Source organism: Miniopterus natalensis, chromosome 16 (genome assembly GCF_054644295.1).
Source record: "Miniopterus natalensis isolate mMinNat1 chromosome 16, mMinNat1.hap1, whole genome shotgun sequence".
Lineage (NCBI taxonomy): Eukaryota > Metazoa > Chordata > Mammalia > Chiroptera > Miniopteridae > Miniopterus > Miniopterus natalensis.
In genome coordinates, this window is record NC_142096.1 from 25,514,962 (window position 1) to 25,533,042 (window position 18,081).

The following is an 18,081-nucleotide window of genomic DNA, read 5'->3' on the forward strand; positions in this document are numbered from 1 at the left end:
AAACCCAGAGAAAAAACCATAACCCCATTTGCACCCATGCCAGCAAAGACAAGTGGGCAGCCTACTTTTCCTCCCAAGGCCATAAAGAGGTGGCTTGACACCCCTGCAGCAGTGGTGTCTCAGGGTGCCAAGCGGGGAGTTGGGACTGCCATCCCCTCTAGCCAGTAACGAGACCCCTTTGCGGTGTAAATGGAGGCCATATGGGAAGCCTGGACTTCCCTGCCTGGTCTTCCCTGTCCCCAGTGGGATAGCATCAGAGGGCACTTAGTGAAGAAGGAGGACCTTCACCCCTACTCAGTAATAGTGAGTCCACCTCCCCCACAGTGTCAGTGGCTTTGGATGTGAATTCTCTGTCTCCTTTACACGCTGCAAGTAAATAAAACTACCTGCCTTGACTAGAACACCCCAAGAGGTGAACCCCTTGGGTTTGGTAACTCCTACACACACACTTCAAGAACTTTTTAAACATGGTGTCAAGTCTGTTGTCTCCAGATGAGTGCACTCTTCCATATGAGCTCCTCTTTCTCTAATCCATTGTGAGACTAAACTTAAATGGAAAAAGGAAGCTTGAGGTAGACTGGAACAGGTTGTCGCCAGAAGTCAACTGGAGAACAGAGTTCCCCATGAGATGTGGGGGAAACAGGAAAATAATTGTGAGATGATGAATGTTAACTGAACTTAGTGTGCTGATCATTTTGCAACATATACATGTATCGAATCATTATGGTATACCGTTCAAATAATGGTATATGGCAATTATATCTCAATAAAACTGAAAAAAGTAAAATGCTAGAACAACTAATTAACTTGGGGGAAAAGTATGATAAACTGGGGGGGAAAAAGTTTAAGATAAGTCATCCAGACTAAAGTTTACAAGGGTACTAAAGAAAGAATAGAAGAGAAAAGCAGAGGAGACAAACAGGATGTATTATAAAGGGTCTAACAATGTGTACAGTTGCATCCCAGCAGAAGAGCAAGAATGGAGAACAAGAAATATTTAGTAACAAGGATGAGAATTTCCACTAGCAATGAGGAAATCAAGTCAGAGATTTGAAAGCATATACCAATAAGGATTTTTAAAAGAAAAAGATCACAAGAAACCATAATGGTGTAAACAAAAGTAAAAACAGAGAAAAATCCTGAAAGGAGCCTGAGAAAAATAGCACAGTGCCTTCAAAGGAGAGACAATAATACAAACAGCTGAAAATAGGGGAAAAAAAATAGAAATCAGAAGATAAGACAGCAGCATCTTCAAAGTACTGAAAGAAAATAAGTTGCAAGCCAATGAAACAGTTCTTCAAAACTGAAGGTGAAAGAAAAATATTTTTAGACAAACCAAAACAGAAAATGCATTATTGTAAACCCACTTAAAGAAAATACTGAAGGGTGTTCGTTATTAAAAGAAAAATGATTCCACGTGGATTTATCTGTAATGCAAGCATCATTAGAGTTACAGTGGTACCTCGGTTTTCCAACGTCTCTGCTGGTGAACATTTCAGTTTACGAACGCTGTAAACCCAGCAGTAAATGCTTCGGTTTTCGAACACTCCTCAGAAGTCGAACATGCCCCACAGCTTCCACTGAGAGCAAGATCCTGAGGCCCAGCTGTCGGCTGCTGATCCCTCAGTTTTCGAACATTTCAGAACTCGGACGATCTTCCAGAACAGGTTACATTAGAAAACCCAGGTACCACTGTATATTATAAACCACTCTACTGTGACTTTATTAATTTCTTCTTACATCTAACAGTTTTTGATTTTAAATTTTAATGCCATATCATTCAGACCATAAAGACGCATGGCTGCTATAAATTCTTGGTCAACTTCACCTATTAACACTGCGAGTTATCAGGCTTAGTCCAATTGAAGGTTTTTTCACTCAGAACCATATTTAACCAGCTGTGACTACCCCCACTCCATGAATATGGTTTATTTCTGTTCATTCTTTTCTGGGCAATTTGTCTGTGGTGTGTCTGTGGTAATATAAAAAGTGTACCTGATTTTTTAAGTTGGATTTTTAAAATTTTGCCTTTTTATGTGAGGGTTTAACTCATTGAATTTATTATATTTATATTTACTGATATGTTTGAATCTTGCATGCCATTTCTCTGCATGAGTGCTGTTTACTACATATAGGTTTCATTTTGCTAGCAATAATTTGATTAGTCAGTTTATTTCTTTTGTTATCTTATGGATTAGAAACTATATAGCTACTATTTTTTTCCAGATGCTACCCATCATTTTTTACAAATGCACTTTAATTTGCCTTTCAGCATCAAGGATTAAACTATATCTACATAGTTTTCTATTGAAATAAGACAATCATCATCTTATTAACTACTTTCCTTACCATATTTTATTGAAATCATATTGAAATTTAGTTCTAGATTGGTTTTATTTGTTTGCATTATTTGGGAAATATTTTCTTACACTGTATTAAATTTCAGAGTTACAATGGCAAAAATCTTTCAGATATCCTTACCAATCTTCTTTTTCTTTGCTCACCATTTCTTGTTACATTGTATGTCCCCTCTTTCTCTATTTTGTCTTTTACCAGTTGCTGTTGTTGAATAATTTTGCTCAGAGACAGTGAGTATATATTTTCTAAGTACTGGTATGTGTGAAATAGCTTTCTGTGAATATGTACTGCTTTCCCATGGCACTTTAAAGATCTATTTTGTTTATCTTTCTACACTGCGAGTTTCAAATAAGAGGTCTGATGGGCGTTGCAGTTTCGTTCTATGGTAGGGAGCTTTTATTCCTTTTATTCTCATAGCTTAGAGATTTGGGGAGGCCTACTTAACACTCTAGGTGAAGATATGAGTCTTTCTATTAATCCCAATATAATTCTTTTACAACTTGCCTTTGACTATCTTTCCCCTAATCTCTTTTTACCTTATTCTGAAATTCCTATTAGGTTGTTCTTAGGTATGGCTTTCCCATGTCTGTATTCAGGGATCTTACCTTTTCTATAGTACTTCATCTGTGACTTTTATTTACTTCTTGCTCGTTTCTGAAAGATAACCATGTCTATTGGTTTCTAATTCCGTCTTTGTATTAGCTCAAGATGCTATAACAAAATATTATGAAATGAGTGGCTTATAAAGAGCAAGAATGTATTTGTCACAAATCTTGAGGCTGGGCATCTGAGATCAGAATGCTGGCCTGTTCAGGAAAGGGCCCTGTTCGGGTTGCAGACAGCTGACTTCTTGCTGTGTCCTCTCATGTAGAGGTGAGAGGGAAAGCAAGCTTTCTATTGACTCTGCTTGTAAGGGCACTAATCCCACTCATGAGGGCTCCACCCACAGGACCTCATCTATTCTACTCTCAAAAAGGCCCCACCTTCTAATACTATCCCATTACACGAGTAGGGTTTTAACTTATAAATTTTGGGGTGAGGAGACACAAACATTAAGCCCATTATAATCTTCAACCATAGTGGGTTATTATTTAGCCCTTCCATTAAAATTGTAATTTTTGCCGTCATATTGTAATTTCTGAGCAGTATTTTGTACTTTCCAATTACTCTTTTCTATAGCAGTCTTTTCATACTTTGTGTATATACAATCCTTCTCCCTGAAAATATAAATTTGATTTTTTTTCTGTTTTTTTTTTTCTGCTTTTTTTTTTTGTTTTGCTCTTATCTCTATTTCTTCTAGGATCACTGTTCTGATTTCCCCTTTGTTTTTCTTTTTTCATATTATTGACCTTGCAGAGGTTCTTCTGGCTATTTTACTTCTCTGCTTCCTACACCTTCTTTTCTTTGACCTTCTGCCAATAGCTTCATATTTGATGACTCTGATGCAGACCTCAGAGGAAGTGTTGTCTCCAAGCCCATCAGTTTTCTGGAGCTTTGATAGAAAGCACTGATCTTACTACTATAGCGGTCCTTTCCTTCTCTCTCTCTTATAGTTTCTATGTTCATCTGCCTTTGATCCCCCAAGAATATCTCAATATTTCAGACTCAGTCATGTTAATCTTACTTTTTCCCACTAGGCCACAATTGTGGATAAATTTCTTAAATGAATATATATCTTAACTTTTGAATGGGATTTTGACAATGAGACATAAGAGATAAACACTCTAGTTTAGTTGATCAAACTGAAGCAGAAGACTTGAATTGCTTTTATTTAGAAAAGACTTATCTATATATCCCTCTAGAGTAATATATGAAAAACTAAAGTATAGTTACTATATTTCCTGGGAAAGAAAGTGTTGCTTCTCCTATTTAGTCTTGAGATCCTAAGAAGCAAAGCTAGAGATGCAAGATATGCACACTCAAATTCATCTTCCAGGTGGTGGCAATTTCTACAAGAAAACATTGGAAGTTTAAAAATGTGCTACCTGTGAGCTTTTGGGTGGCAAAGGTCACTTTTATTTGTTTTCCTTTATGTGACCAGCACTTAGAAGAGTATGAATTGATGTACCCTTTTGGGGGGAAAAATATATCTTCACAATCAATAAATTTTGCTTTTAAAACATAATCTAGAATTTGAACAGAAAAATGTTCTTACTAGAAATAATTCCTACTAGAAACAAATCAAAATTCATAGTCTTTGGGATTTTCTTTCTCTTTGGTTTCACTCCATTTCCCAGTATTTTTGTAACAATAAACTCCATTTAAAAAAAAAAAGGTTGAACCTTTCTCGAGATACCAATTAAAATTAATATCATCATACACTACTGGTAGAGATTTTAATCAATCCTACAGATTTCATTTTCATTCACATGAGAACCTTGTGCTGGGAGGATCACCTCAGGATTCATCAATATAGGTACAATAATTAGGAAGTCAGGGCAAATTACTTATCCTTTGAGGTTTTACACAGTTGATCAGTGAGTGGCAGGAAGTCTAGATTTAATAGAAAATACAAGCAAGGAATCACTGTCACCACGTCCATCTCGTGACCACATCACACACCCCTTTGTTAAGTCACCTAATAGCCATTACGTCTCTGAGAAGAATTAAGTGATGGGAATGATGCTGCCACAGCCCAGCCTGGTCAGGCAGGCAACACTGTTCACATTTGTAATTTGCAACCTTCTTTGAAGGGAGCAGGGTGACAGGGTTTCAGGTACCAGCATATTAAAACAAATTCCCAACTACACTTCAATTGTTCCCCATTCAAACCTGCAGCATTTCAGTTTCTCATTTTTCCCTCCTTGTTAGCATTTTCACCTAAAAGATGCAATATCATGATTTATCTTAAACAAATATAATGTTGCATCCATGATTAAAAATGGGTAAGATTATTACTCGCAAACTCATATTTTTAAAAGAAAATGCGGTAGTCAGTATGCTCCTGTTGTAATCTACAAGGACTATTTCCAACTGAGCATTAGCCACGTGTCCTGGGATTTCTCACACATTTTTTATGAACTTCCATCAGCATTTGTTATGTTTTTCTAGTTATTTAGTTTCTTGTGTTTTCCCCTAGCGTTTCGTGTAAGAAAAATTCTCACAACAGACAGTATGCACTCTAGCTTTGCAAAGTCTCTATCTCTCTACATTCCACTCTTTTTAGACTCCCCTCCGCAGCCTCCATGTTGTTAATGAATGAACCACCATCGTTCATGAAAGCTAATTGGTCTCTAGTAGAATTTGTTAAAAAGATTCCTTTACCAGCTCATCTTGTCATTTTTATTGCGCAGTCATGTACAACATAATTGAACACAAACAAAGCAAAAACAATAAATAATAGTTGAATGGGTGAATAAATTTTACTCTGTTTACAAAAAGAAGTCTTTGTCCCCAAAGCTTCAGATTCCCCTATCTAAATATGATCAAAACACAATAGCCATCATCTGCTATGATTCCTTGTTATTTGCAGAATTAATTAGCTGGAAAATGGTACATGGATATTTTAAATGCAGGAAAAGTACTGCGTATCTGATTATGGTTTGTGGTGCTCTTTTTCAGCTTGGAAAAAAAAAAGGTTGTGTTTCTTAAAGTAACTGGCCTTTGAAATCATATTTTGCCAGCCACAAATTGGTGTTAGTTTACACTGCTGACTGCAGAGGTTAACTATTGAAGGGTGGGTCAGTAGAAGTCTGCATATAAGAACACTGTAATAAAAAGCAAGTCACAGAGATCAGATTCTCATTAGGAAAACCTCCGTCGCTTTATAATTTCTGTGAAACATTGTTTTGAGTAACCTTTGAAATCTTGATGGAGAAAAAAACAAACCAGGCTTTGGCTGACATTTACAGGAAAATCAGATCCTTCATCACAACTGGAGTGTGCATAATGAATGCGTGTTTTAGGGCAGACAATGGAAGGAGTTCTTCAGGTCTGTTTTACATCAGCTAATGCTGGCAGGTGATGCCCTCATTGCTGCCACTGTTTTGTTAAGAAGGGAGAATGTGGTATAAATTCCCTTAAAATTAAAAATAAGGCCCCAACCCTCTGAGCATTCCACTAACATGACTTCTTTTAGAATTGTTAAGGAAGGTCTCAGACCTACACCTTTCTCCACCCAATTACTGGAAGTCTTTTATTTATTTTTTTCCCTTTGTGGGCTTAATGGTGACAGCCCTAGAGTGGAATGTGAATGCCTTCTCTATAACCTAAGTAATGAATCATACCAGATTTGTGAATAATGCTCAACATGAGACAGAGGCAAACAAGTCCCAGAAACCAGTGTGAAGAGAACGTTGACTGAATCAGACAAGGTTATTTACTGTCAACATTTGAATCAAAGGCAGCCAAAAATCCAAGGTGAAAGCATGCTGCCTCTAAAGATTACAGTTGGACACTGAATCAAAACCAATTCCTTGTATTTCTAAATCAAGGTCGTTGTTATGTACCTATTTGATTTTTGCAAGCGTTTGGCTAGTTGTAATTTGGAGATTAGACGTTTGCACTGAAAATACAAGAGCTAATAATCAATAGACTTTGGAATGAAAAATGAAAACCTCTCTACAACAAACCACTCTTCTGAAGCCACCTATGAAGAATTTCAACAATGAAAAGCAATTGGCTTTCAAAACAAATGCAACACATTTCATCCAACTGCTTTTAAAGGGCTAAGAAATTCCAATAATGATCTCTAAAGTGATTCACATTTTACAAACTTTATACAATAATTTTTTGATGCTAAAGTAGACGATGTATGGGTCCTTGTCTTCATGTGAAATGTAGCCTAAAATGATAACTCTAGCTTTAGATACTTAGCACTCAACAACTTTCTATAGTGATTATAAATCTAAAAAGTAAATGGGTGGAAGTAATCACTAACTTATACTGGTTTCTAGCACTTGTCTTTCCTGGACTTCGCTGGATTGATAAATTACCATGTTTTCATCATTCTAGGTAACGTGAAAGACATGCAGAAGTGATCAAGATGCTGAGGAAAGAACATTAACCATTTTCCAATATCTTACTCTGTTCTCATGGGCATTTTTATTATACCAAAGGGGATATTTGTGGGTTAGTTTTTCTCAAGGATCTTTAGGCCATCTCACTTAATAGGATGGAAACCCCCCCCAAACAACCATTACCAATATTGACTATCATTTATTTGCAATGATTTTCAATTGGTGTGCTGCAAGAATTTTTAACACATATGATACCTGACTACTTAGTCAAGGGCAGTGCCTTTTTCCCCTTGGATTGTCAAATTAAAAAAATGACAACAGCCAACACAATAGTTGCCCAGTGTGAAAGAATCAAAATTATACCTATTTTTTGTCAGATAGGCAAAAAATGTATATATTGTGTGTGCCACAGAACTTTAATAGTTAGTTTATGTGTGCCATGAGATGAAAAAGGTTGAAAATCACTGATTTATTGGATCCTTAATATGTTCAGTGCAAAGTATGAGTAGTTTGCATATATTGTTGCATTAATTTCTCAGAATGCTAACAGAGGGATCTTAACTTTTATCCTCAGTTAATGATACGGAAATAAAAATCAAAATCATAAGTAACTTGTTTAAGAAAATAACACAAGGTGATAAAGTTAGGATTCAACCCCAGGCCCAGCTGATTTGAGGGTCCACGAGGCTTAACTTCAACAACATATTGTATGTATATTGCCACAGTATGTCCTTGCTTGTGGTGAACACAAAAGTGGTATGTGCAAAGGGTATATTTGAGGAGATAAAGATAATCCGGTTTGATTAGAGTGAAGGTAACAGGCAGTAATGTAGAAAAGAAAGAAAAAGTTTTGGTATCTCAGGTAGAAAATTAATAACTTAATACACAGCACTGTGAAGAACTAACCGTAAATCATGTCTCCAGTGTTTCTCCAACCACAAATAACTGAGGGCCTGTTAACTGCTGCGCACTGGAAGTCAGCAGGAAGGACTCGAGGATGAGTCTCAGGGGTTGCTGCCTGACCTGCAAGCGCCGGAGAGTTGCTGACATCTGGAGAGAGGAAACTGGGAACTAACTGGAGGCGAGGGCCACCCTGGATGTGACTTGGGGGTAAGCAGCCTCCACGGAAAGGGGCCAGGTAGGAGAGGAGAGGCGAAAAACAAAGGGAATCAGCACAAACCAGACTGAACGAATTCAAACAGAACGGAACTGAGGACCAGAACAGTTGCTGGAAAGAGAACAACTTAAAATAGAGAACAACTTAAAATGTGCCAATAATAGGGGGACTCAGAAGTGCCAGAAAAAGATGAGGAAACGGTTGTCATTGAGTCGTCCCTATAAAGGCTGAAGAGCAGATCTTAGAACAGAATCACGCCTGTGCTGTTTTTACTAATGTCTGTTTTAATAACACATATGTGCCTAATTATTTATTATAGATTATATTGTGATGTTCTTTTTTTGTTTGATACGGCTGTGTCCCAGGCTGGCTTTCTAACAAATTGGTGACCTTATATCCAAGTCTGAATCCTTCTTCAGCCCTTTACTAGCAATGTAGCGTTAGGCAAATTACTGAACAGTCCTCAGTAAAACAGTCCTCACCTTAAAAAATAATTATAAATAGTAATAACCTTTTAAAGATTGTCAAGATGATCAGAGTTGGTGGACTGTCCTATAGTAGATGACCAATAAATATTAGCTTTGCTTTCAGTATAGTTTCCCCTCTGAAACTATAAATCCATGGAGGTCTTCCATTGGGGGTTCTGTTTTCCATTGTAAGCTTATCTTTTCTTGCCCCCTGGCCTCGCAGTCCTCAGATTGTTTGTTGTTTTAAGTCTTTCTTCAAGGTCTTGCAATGCTCTGGGTGCAGAATTTAAGTTTAGGCTAAGTCATTTCTTGCTCCACCTTGGTCAATTCTTGAGTTCTAATCGATGTACTTCTTTTTAACATTTCTGTGTGCCTTCCATTTACATCATTTTCTTGCAAGAAAAAGCCCATCATCTACTTCTGGTCCCACCACTTTGGATAGAGAAGCTTATTCTATAATGTCAACCATAGCCCACACAAGGATTACCCGCAGATCCTGGGCAGGGTAGCACTGAAAACTGAGAATGACTGAATGACTTTCCTTCAGGAAAAGCAGTGATTTGAATATTTTTTTGAAGCATGGCCTTTTGTTTCTTAGCCTACATGTGCTAGCAAGAAGCATTTCTCAGTGGAGACACAGGAAAACACCAGAGAGAAATTGTCAGTTTATTGCTTAAAGGGATAATTTTCCAATGGCATTGTGCCAGAAACTGGTCTTTCACATGGTCCCTCCTTTCCCACCCCTCAAACAGTTACAGAGTACGTGTAGGGTCAATACAAACTGGGTCATCGGTCAGAAAATCCAAACTGGAGCGAAATGTGAGGTTTGGCTTGTGGTTAGTGTGGCCATGAAGCCAGGCTGATTGGTGCTGCTGGCGGGGCAGTGAGGTGTAATCAAAGGAACACAAGGATGTGGCCGACGTAATCATCTGCCTCATGGTTGTCCAGCCAACATGGGGCCTTTCGAGCAAGAAGTGCCCTGAAACCTCTTCTAAGGCAGGATGTGGACATTTTTTTTAATGTAAACTTTGGCAAGATCAGAGCGAGTACACTGCACAACAACAAAATCTCATAGAGCTGGAAAAATAAAATTAAGGCAAAAAAGAAGATAGAAAATAAAAAGTAGGATATGAAGTACTACTAATCCATGACGTCTTCCAAATTTAGATATGAACAAGTCAATATGGAATCCCATGGCACAGGCAAGGGAGCCCTTTATAATGTTAAGTCACTATACATTAAAAAAATAGGTTTTTCTATAAGTGTTGGCATAAGGACCTATGAGGCCACTGAGGGACCTCCTCCAGGTGTGGAGGGCAGCAGTTACAAGTCTCATTGAACAGGGAATGGGTGTATATTCAATTTGTGTTTTAAGGATTTAAATTCCCAGGCCTTAGAATCTGAATTTTGGGGGTGGGAAATAAGATAGAAAATCTCAGTGTCTGAGAGACCAGATGCTTACTCATCACTCTGGAGCCAGCTGCTGCCTTGCAAACTTGGCTGGTGGTGGTGCAGGGGGTGGTAAATATGGAGAGGCATGTAATCTAAAAGTTAACCATTTAGAGGTTGGATTTAAGGAACCCGAGTGTGGAACATCTTTGTTTGAATTTTATCTTAAGGAGGGGGAGGAGATAGATGATGATAGATAGATGATAGATGATAGATAGATAGATGATAGATAGATAGATAGATAGATAGATAGATAGATAGATAGATAGATAGATGATAGATAGACAGATAGATAGATAGATAGATAGATAGATAGATAGATAGATAGATAGATAGATAGATAGATGATAGATAGACAGATATAAAAAATTTATTATAGTAGTGGGACTTTATGCCAGTATGTGAACTGATTATGCAGTGTCTGTAGCACTGTTGTCATTGATGAGAAAGGTTCCCCTGCTTATTCCATGGGGTCCCACTGTTCCATCACACTGCAGGCCTCTCAGGTGTGATGGACTGTCAGCTGGGTGCTGCCTCATTCAGCCACAGCCGCTCTTTCCTCCTCCTTTGTTGCTCTTGTGCTCTGTCTCAGCTCTTTTCTTCCCAGCCCCTCCTCCTGCTTATCTACTTTTCCAGCCTGGGATGCCTCTTCTTTGAGTTTGTTGCAGTTGGGGAGGATGCTTATCAGTCACAGTTCTTTATTAATGGCCACAATTGTTCCTAAAGAACTTGGAATATATTCTCCATGAAACAAAATTCGAAGGAAGACATTTGAGTGACTCAAAGCCTTTATTCTCATCAATAATCACTAGTGATATAGTCATATGTGTTTCTGGTTTGTCATGCAGTAGGGAGAATATCATTCTTTATTAGGGACCTTGTCTCCCCATCCAACACCCTATCTCTACCCCACTCCTGCTGGCTTTGCTGACCCTGGAATAGCCACCTGTCCCTTTGCTTGAGTCCTAGTTCCAGTACCAAGTTCTACTATTTTCCCCCCAGATCCCTTATATCCATTCATTGAGTCCTTCTATGAGTCCTCAGTTCATCCAGGTCTCATGCCACTCACCACCTAGACATTTAATGTGCGTGTATTTCCATTAGCCCCCTAAACCTTTGTTCCTCTAACCAGACCCAAATATTAAAATAAAAATTACTCTTTTATATATAACCACTAAATTCCAGGACTTTTGCTTTGTACTTTTAGAATTCCCTTTCAGAATTTCAGTAAAATAACTTTACTTACCCCCTTTCTCCATTTAGTTTGTTTTCAAATGGCAACCATTCCAGAATAGAAAAACAAATTAATTTCCCTGTTATTATATACTGAGTTTTATTGCTGTGAATTTACTTTATTATTATGTTATTTTGTGTTTTGTAATAAATATTATTTTCCAGTAATTTTTGTGGCAAATGTAATTTAGCCAGGAAACATAATCAGATAAGGAAAATCTTTGGGAAATATTTCAATATCTAGAAAACTCAAACTTTTCTAATCACCTTCTTGTAATGTTACTATTTCCTGTAGTCTTCTTGAAAACTTTATAAACTAACTGTTTAAAATCTTTAAAAATAGTAATACACACTGAAATTTCTTATTAAATAAGAAATGGTGGTATTTTGAAAGTGGAGGCAAGGTTTGAGGACAAATTAGAACAAACATAAAGGGACAGCTTTATAAAAGAGACTAATGACATGGAGTTTTGGAACTGAAGGAAATTTCAATCTAGTTTATTGTCTGTGAGAAAAATTCTGTCTTTAGCATATAAAATACTAGATTGATATTTTGAATGAAAGAACTGTTTTGAAGATTACCTGAATTGATTTCTATTTATTAATCTATTATTTCGCTCATATCTTATTTTATTTTATTCCCTGAACAATTTTGCTGGTTCTTATAATAATTCACTATGACTAACTACATGCACACACACACACATGCACACACACATATATGCATGCTCACACACATACACACACACAAATAGACCTATTTGTAGTCGATAAAAATATGCCTCTTTTTCAATCCAATGAGAAATCTGCTTAAAGATATAATTCTAAAATCTCCCTGACTAAGGTTAAATAAAACCTAGACTGATTTTTATAAAGGTAAATATGACCCTTGACAATAAAAATATTTTAGATTATAGGAATAAAAGACTTGTTGTTTTTAAAGAACTAGAGTCTCTTAATCTCTTTGAGCACAGCATTTCAACTGGATCAAATATAGGTTTTTAACCACCAAGAAAAGATATCCAATGTGTAACACAAATAATTTTTATATATTCATAGACATTTTAACAATTTTCTTTTCAATTTTTCAATATACCATTCTTCTGAACTGTATAGTCAGAAACTCATTTTGACATAGATCCAGGAAGTATTGTATATTCTAGATTAAAATGGAGTCAAAAGCCTTTGGTACATCATCAAAGCATTTCAGGATCTTACACCTCTTCTGCGAACATTTATTTCAAACTTAAAGTAGCATGAAAAGAGCTCTCTGTGTCTCAATATAACCTCAAACTCAACTGCCAACGGAATATGTATTAAAGAAAATTTGAGAAATCATTTCAGGTTTTGTATTTGGACTTGTGTCATTGCTATTTCACTTTTTCTAAGTGTAGTCCTTATATCTCTGCAGACACCAGTTTCAGCAGATTGCTGTATAAGAATTGGGAGAAACTTGAGAAATTAACTACAACTACTTATTCTCAATAATTAATAGGATATTGGGCATGCCAGTCAGTTTCTCAGAAAGATGTGAAATTATAGGCTTAATTTATTTACTTCCTATTTTTTGACAGCTGGAGCCAAAATATTAGGTGCTTTTCTCCAGCTGCTTTTCTAACAGTACAAGGAGAAAAATAAAAGGCAAGGGAGGTTAACCCCATAAAAAGTTACTATTTTGACTTACTCTTTTAAATTCCTTTAGTGTGTCTCTGCATAGAGTTCACACCACTGGGTTTTCAAGATTGTGTAATTTATTTTATGAGTGCTGGCTTATTTTTGGACATTTTAACTTCTCATCCTGGTGGGACATTCCATGCCAACTGTGTTCAAAAGTATATTTGGATCGTAGTATATTGCCAGACAACATTTTGGAAAACTTTACTTTGTGTTTTTTTTTTTCCTTTGGAAAAGCTCTTTGTACAAACATTGTCACATTGAGAACTTAGGTGAATTTTGATTTTGTATTGGATCATAATATGGTGTAGATCTAATCTTTTCTTAGTTTTACTCACATGGAGGTAGGTAAGGGTAACAATACATTCTTTAGTGTTCTTATTTGACACAATAATTCAATTTTTAATAACTTATCTTAAGATAAAGAATATAAATAAGGATTTTTCAAGTTATGTTTATCATAACATTGTTAATTACAAAGAAAATTTTTAGTAATCCAAATTCCAGCAAAAGAAAAATAGTTACAGAATTTATAGTAATTCCATAAAATGAAATAGAATGCAGCCATTAAGAAATTATGTTTTGAAACATATTTTGTGACATTAAAATTATACAAATTTAACTGAAATCATCAGGCTATGAAAGTATGATGTGCAGCATGATCCCTGAAAGGTACCTGGAATTTGATTAATAAAGCTTTGAATAATTTAAATATTTTATCTTAAAGAACTTCTCCCCTGCACACACGTGGACATAATGAAATAGTATTTAAACATGATCAGTAGAAGCAGTGTTAGCTCTAAGAGATGGCAGAGAACTTGGTAAATGTCAGAGGCTGATACATGTTGGGGCACATTATAGGAGATCTTAGGCAACAAGACTCAAGAGAGTGATGTGGGGCAAGGAAAGCAAATGGACTTCAGAGACAAACTGCCACATATTCAGAATCCACCTGAGTCAGGCTCAGAAGACATTTGCAAATATGGCTACTTCTCCTGCAAAGAAGGAAAAAATAAAAATTTCCTATTTTTTGAGGGAAGAACACAATATAAGGAAATAAGGACCTACTGAGGAGAATCCACATGAAGCCATAAGGAGATTGTCTTTCCTCCTTTCTCAGGAAGAAACATTTCTAGTGCCTTACTCCAGCATAAGAAAAAAATCTCCTTAATTGTATAAATGTAAATAGTATTAATGTTCTCTCCATTTAAGAAAGAAAAAAGAAACCAAATATTCTTTTGCTAACCTTTTGTATTAGGGTTCCAGAAAAACAAAACCAACAGGACATATATGGAGATGGTTAGATAGACAGAGAGAGAGAGATAGAGAGACAGATTATAGATAGATAGATGATAGATATAGACAGATGAAGATGTTTATTATGGGAATTGGCTCACTTGGTTATAGAGGCTGAGAGTCCTACAATCTGTGTTCAGCAAGTAGTTGAACCCAGGGAGCCGATGGTGTAACTCCCAGTTCTGGGCCCAAATTCTGAGGACTGGGGGCAGCTAGTGTAAGCCCCGGAGTCTAAAGACACAAGAGCCAGGAGCTTTGAAGTCCAAGGGCAGGAGAAGAGGGACATTCCACCCCAAGCAGAGAGAGCAAATCTCCCCTTCCTCAGCCTTTTCATTCTATTCAGGACTTAACCGATTGGGTGATGCCCACTTACATTGTTAAGGGTGGATCTTCTTTACTCAGTCTACTGATTCACATGCTGATCTCCTCCAGAAGCATCTTCACAGTCACACCCAGAAATAATGTTTTACCAGCTATTTGGTCATCCCTTACCCCAGTCAAGTTGACACATAAAATTAACCATCACACTATCCCTCACTTTTGTTTTATTATTCTCCCTCTCAGTTCTCAATGTTTACTTTTCCAAATCATTTTATAATCTGTTTACCTCAAAGTTAACTTTTCTATATTTTCTACTTCAAGATAAAGGGAGGAAAAGATTTGCTTTCTGGTAGTCCATGTGACTTAACAGCAGAAGGAATTGTGGCTGTCTTTTGTTTTTTTTACCATAACGCCATTATGACAATGCATACAGGCATGAACTCTCTTCTGCTGCAATTTTCTGTCCTAGGAACACTCTGCAGTCCTAAAGAATCTCCTGGCAGAGCCAACATTGCTGCTCGAACAGGCCACCTTTTAAGGCTTTGGAGACACAAACATTCAGAGTCACAGTTTAAGGATTTATGATGTGCATGGTTTTACTGATTTGAGAACAGGTGATTTCACCTAAGGTACTTGCATTCCTCCTCCCCTACCAATATCTTATCACTTCAATGCAAAGAGCGACTTTGGGTCAAGAAGGAGAAAAATACTTTGAGCTCAACTTGTAGCAACCCTAACTTGCAGAACAAAAAAAATGAGTTACTTGAGGTGGTAAAGTTGGCCATAGAATTATGGGAGGAGTTGATTAGGCATTTGTTGTTTTTGTACTTATTCTTGAGCTGTTGTCATTAAAGATTGTTCAAAGACATTTAGACATTAAAACAGAGTTGTGATTAAGTCAAAGAAACCAGTACATCTGTTTTGATTGGTTGGTGTTTAAGCCATTATAAAATGTTTTGGATGTTATCTTTGCATATAAATCAAACTCAAATCATGTTTGAGGATGCAGTTTAGCCAAGTTCTTTATGGGATTTCTCTAAAGCAGTATTATGTGATTTTTTTTGTTCCCAAATAGTGCTACTTGAATTTATTACATAGATATTTGGCTATCTATGTGACAATTTGATAGTTTAAACTATGTGGCTTGGTGCTTCACAATTTAGAACCAGCTCCGCTCAGAAACCCTTATTTTAATTGTGTATTATTTGACAGAGTGGGAAAAATGAGTTTAATCACCAATTCACCCTTACTCAATTTTGCTTTCCTAAAAGGCATTTAAGTTTATGTGCCCCATTATGAGATCAATAACAATCATTACTTTATTTTGAGAAACGTCTCAATCGATTTGACTTCTTACCTCACCTACTGTGGTTACTATGAAGGTATATATTTGATGCATAAACTAAGTTTTTAAAAGGCTTTTATAAATTATAGTTTAATCTGTGCATGTTGTAAAACAATCTCACATACATAGATACACACACACAATAAATAGTATTTCATTTGATAAAGCAAAATCCCCCATTTTTCTGTTCATAATATATTCACCAGAGGAAGCCACTGAAGGAAAAATTCAGTTATATAATTCTCACCAAAGAAAATGCACAATTCAGGTTTTGGTAAATATTGTGTTCCCTGTATTTGTAGGGGTACACAGATGACTTTACATGCATCCACACAAGCACACGGGCCAAGGCTGAAGCACACCTTACCTTGGCAGGATAACCTAGGAGCCCCCGAGAACACAAGAAGATAGGAGGCTTGTGGGGAGCAATAAGGAGTCCATCTCGCACTCATGCTCCCCACCCCCCACCATGGGGGCTGTCATGAAAGTTTCTCATCGCCCCCAAGTCCGGAAGCATGAACTGTTTTTCCCCACTCCCACCCCCTCAGAGTATAGCTGCAGACTATAAAACTGGCTCGCTGCAGTCCAGAATTGAATCCTCAACAATCAGGTTTAGATGAGGTCATGAGGGTGGAGCCCCCATAATGGGATTAGTATCCGTATAAGACCTGGAAAAGAGACCAGAGCTCTGTCTCTCCCTTTGTGCAAGCATAAAGAAGACGTTATAAAGTGCACAGTGAGATGGTGGCCATCTGCAAGCCAGGAAGAGGGCCCTCACCGAGAAACAAATCTGCTAGCACCTTGATCTTGGCCTTCCCGGCCTCCAAAACTGGGAGAAATAAATGTGTGTTGTTTGAGCCACCCAGTCTATGGTATTTTGCTATAACAGCCTGAGCAGTCAAAGGAAATGAAATACAGAGGTAACATAGGTCATCCTGGCAAGTAGTAGAATCCCAATTTAAACCCAGATGGTTTTGCCATGGAGACTGCATTCTTCGCCACAGCACTAAGCTGACATTTAATAGCTCCCACAACTGTATATAAAAGAAAAAGAAAGAAAGAAATCCAATTAACTAGGATGGCTATAATCAAAGACACAAATAATAATAAACATTGATAGTATGTAGAGATGTTGCAACCCTCATGCACTGCTGATTGGAATTCAAAATGGTGCAGCCACTTTGTAAAACAGTCAGGCATCTCTCAAAAGGACCCAGAAATTCCACTCCTAGATATATGCCCAAGAAAAATGAAAACATATGTCCACACAAAAATTTATTCATGAATATTCATAACAGCATTACTCATAATAGCCTAAATTGTGGAAAATAGCCCAAATACCCATCAGCTAATGGGTAGATAAATCAAAGTGGTGCATCCATAGAATAGAATATTATTCCACCATTAAAGAGAATGAAATACTCTACATGCTACAACATGAATGAACCTTGAAAAATTATACTAAGTGAAAAAAGCCAGTTGCTAAGAAACACATATTATGGTTCCATTAATATAAAATATTCAAAATAGTCAAATCTATAGAGATAGAAAGTAGATTAGAGTTTGCCTAGAACTTGGTAGAGGGAGGTTTTGGAAAATGAGGAATGACTGCTGTCGGCTAAGATTTCTTTCGAGGTGATTAAATTGTTCTAAACTTTATTGCGGTAATGGTTACACACTCTGAAAATAAACTAAAAATTATTAAATTGTACACTTTAAATGGGTGAATTGTATGATATGTGAATTATATCTTATAGAGTTGTTACCAAAAAAAGAAAATCTAAGTTGTTTTTTAATGTTTTAACTGTTTTACATTTAAGCATTATATCCATTGGAAATTTATTTTTATATAAAAGGTAATGT

General features: G+C 36.7%; 1 protein-coding gene across 4 annotated transcripts in view; it reads left to right on the top strand.

Moving 5' to 3' along the window:
* C16H8orf34 (chromosome 16 C8orf34 homolog) overlaps positions 1-18,081 on the top strand; it is a 522,081-nt gene that overhangs the window by 375,374 nt on the left and 128,626 nt on the right. The window contains exon 15 of one of the 4 annotated variants that reach the window (XM_087825423.1): positions 7,312-7,872. The exons of the other annotated variants lie outside the window; for them this stretch is intronic. The gene's annotated coding sequence lies outside the window, so the exon portion shown is untranslated. Of the gene's footprint in view, positions 1-7,311; positions 7,873-18,081 lie in introns of those variants that run through there. 4 annotated transcript variants of the gene reach the window in all.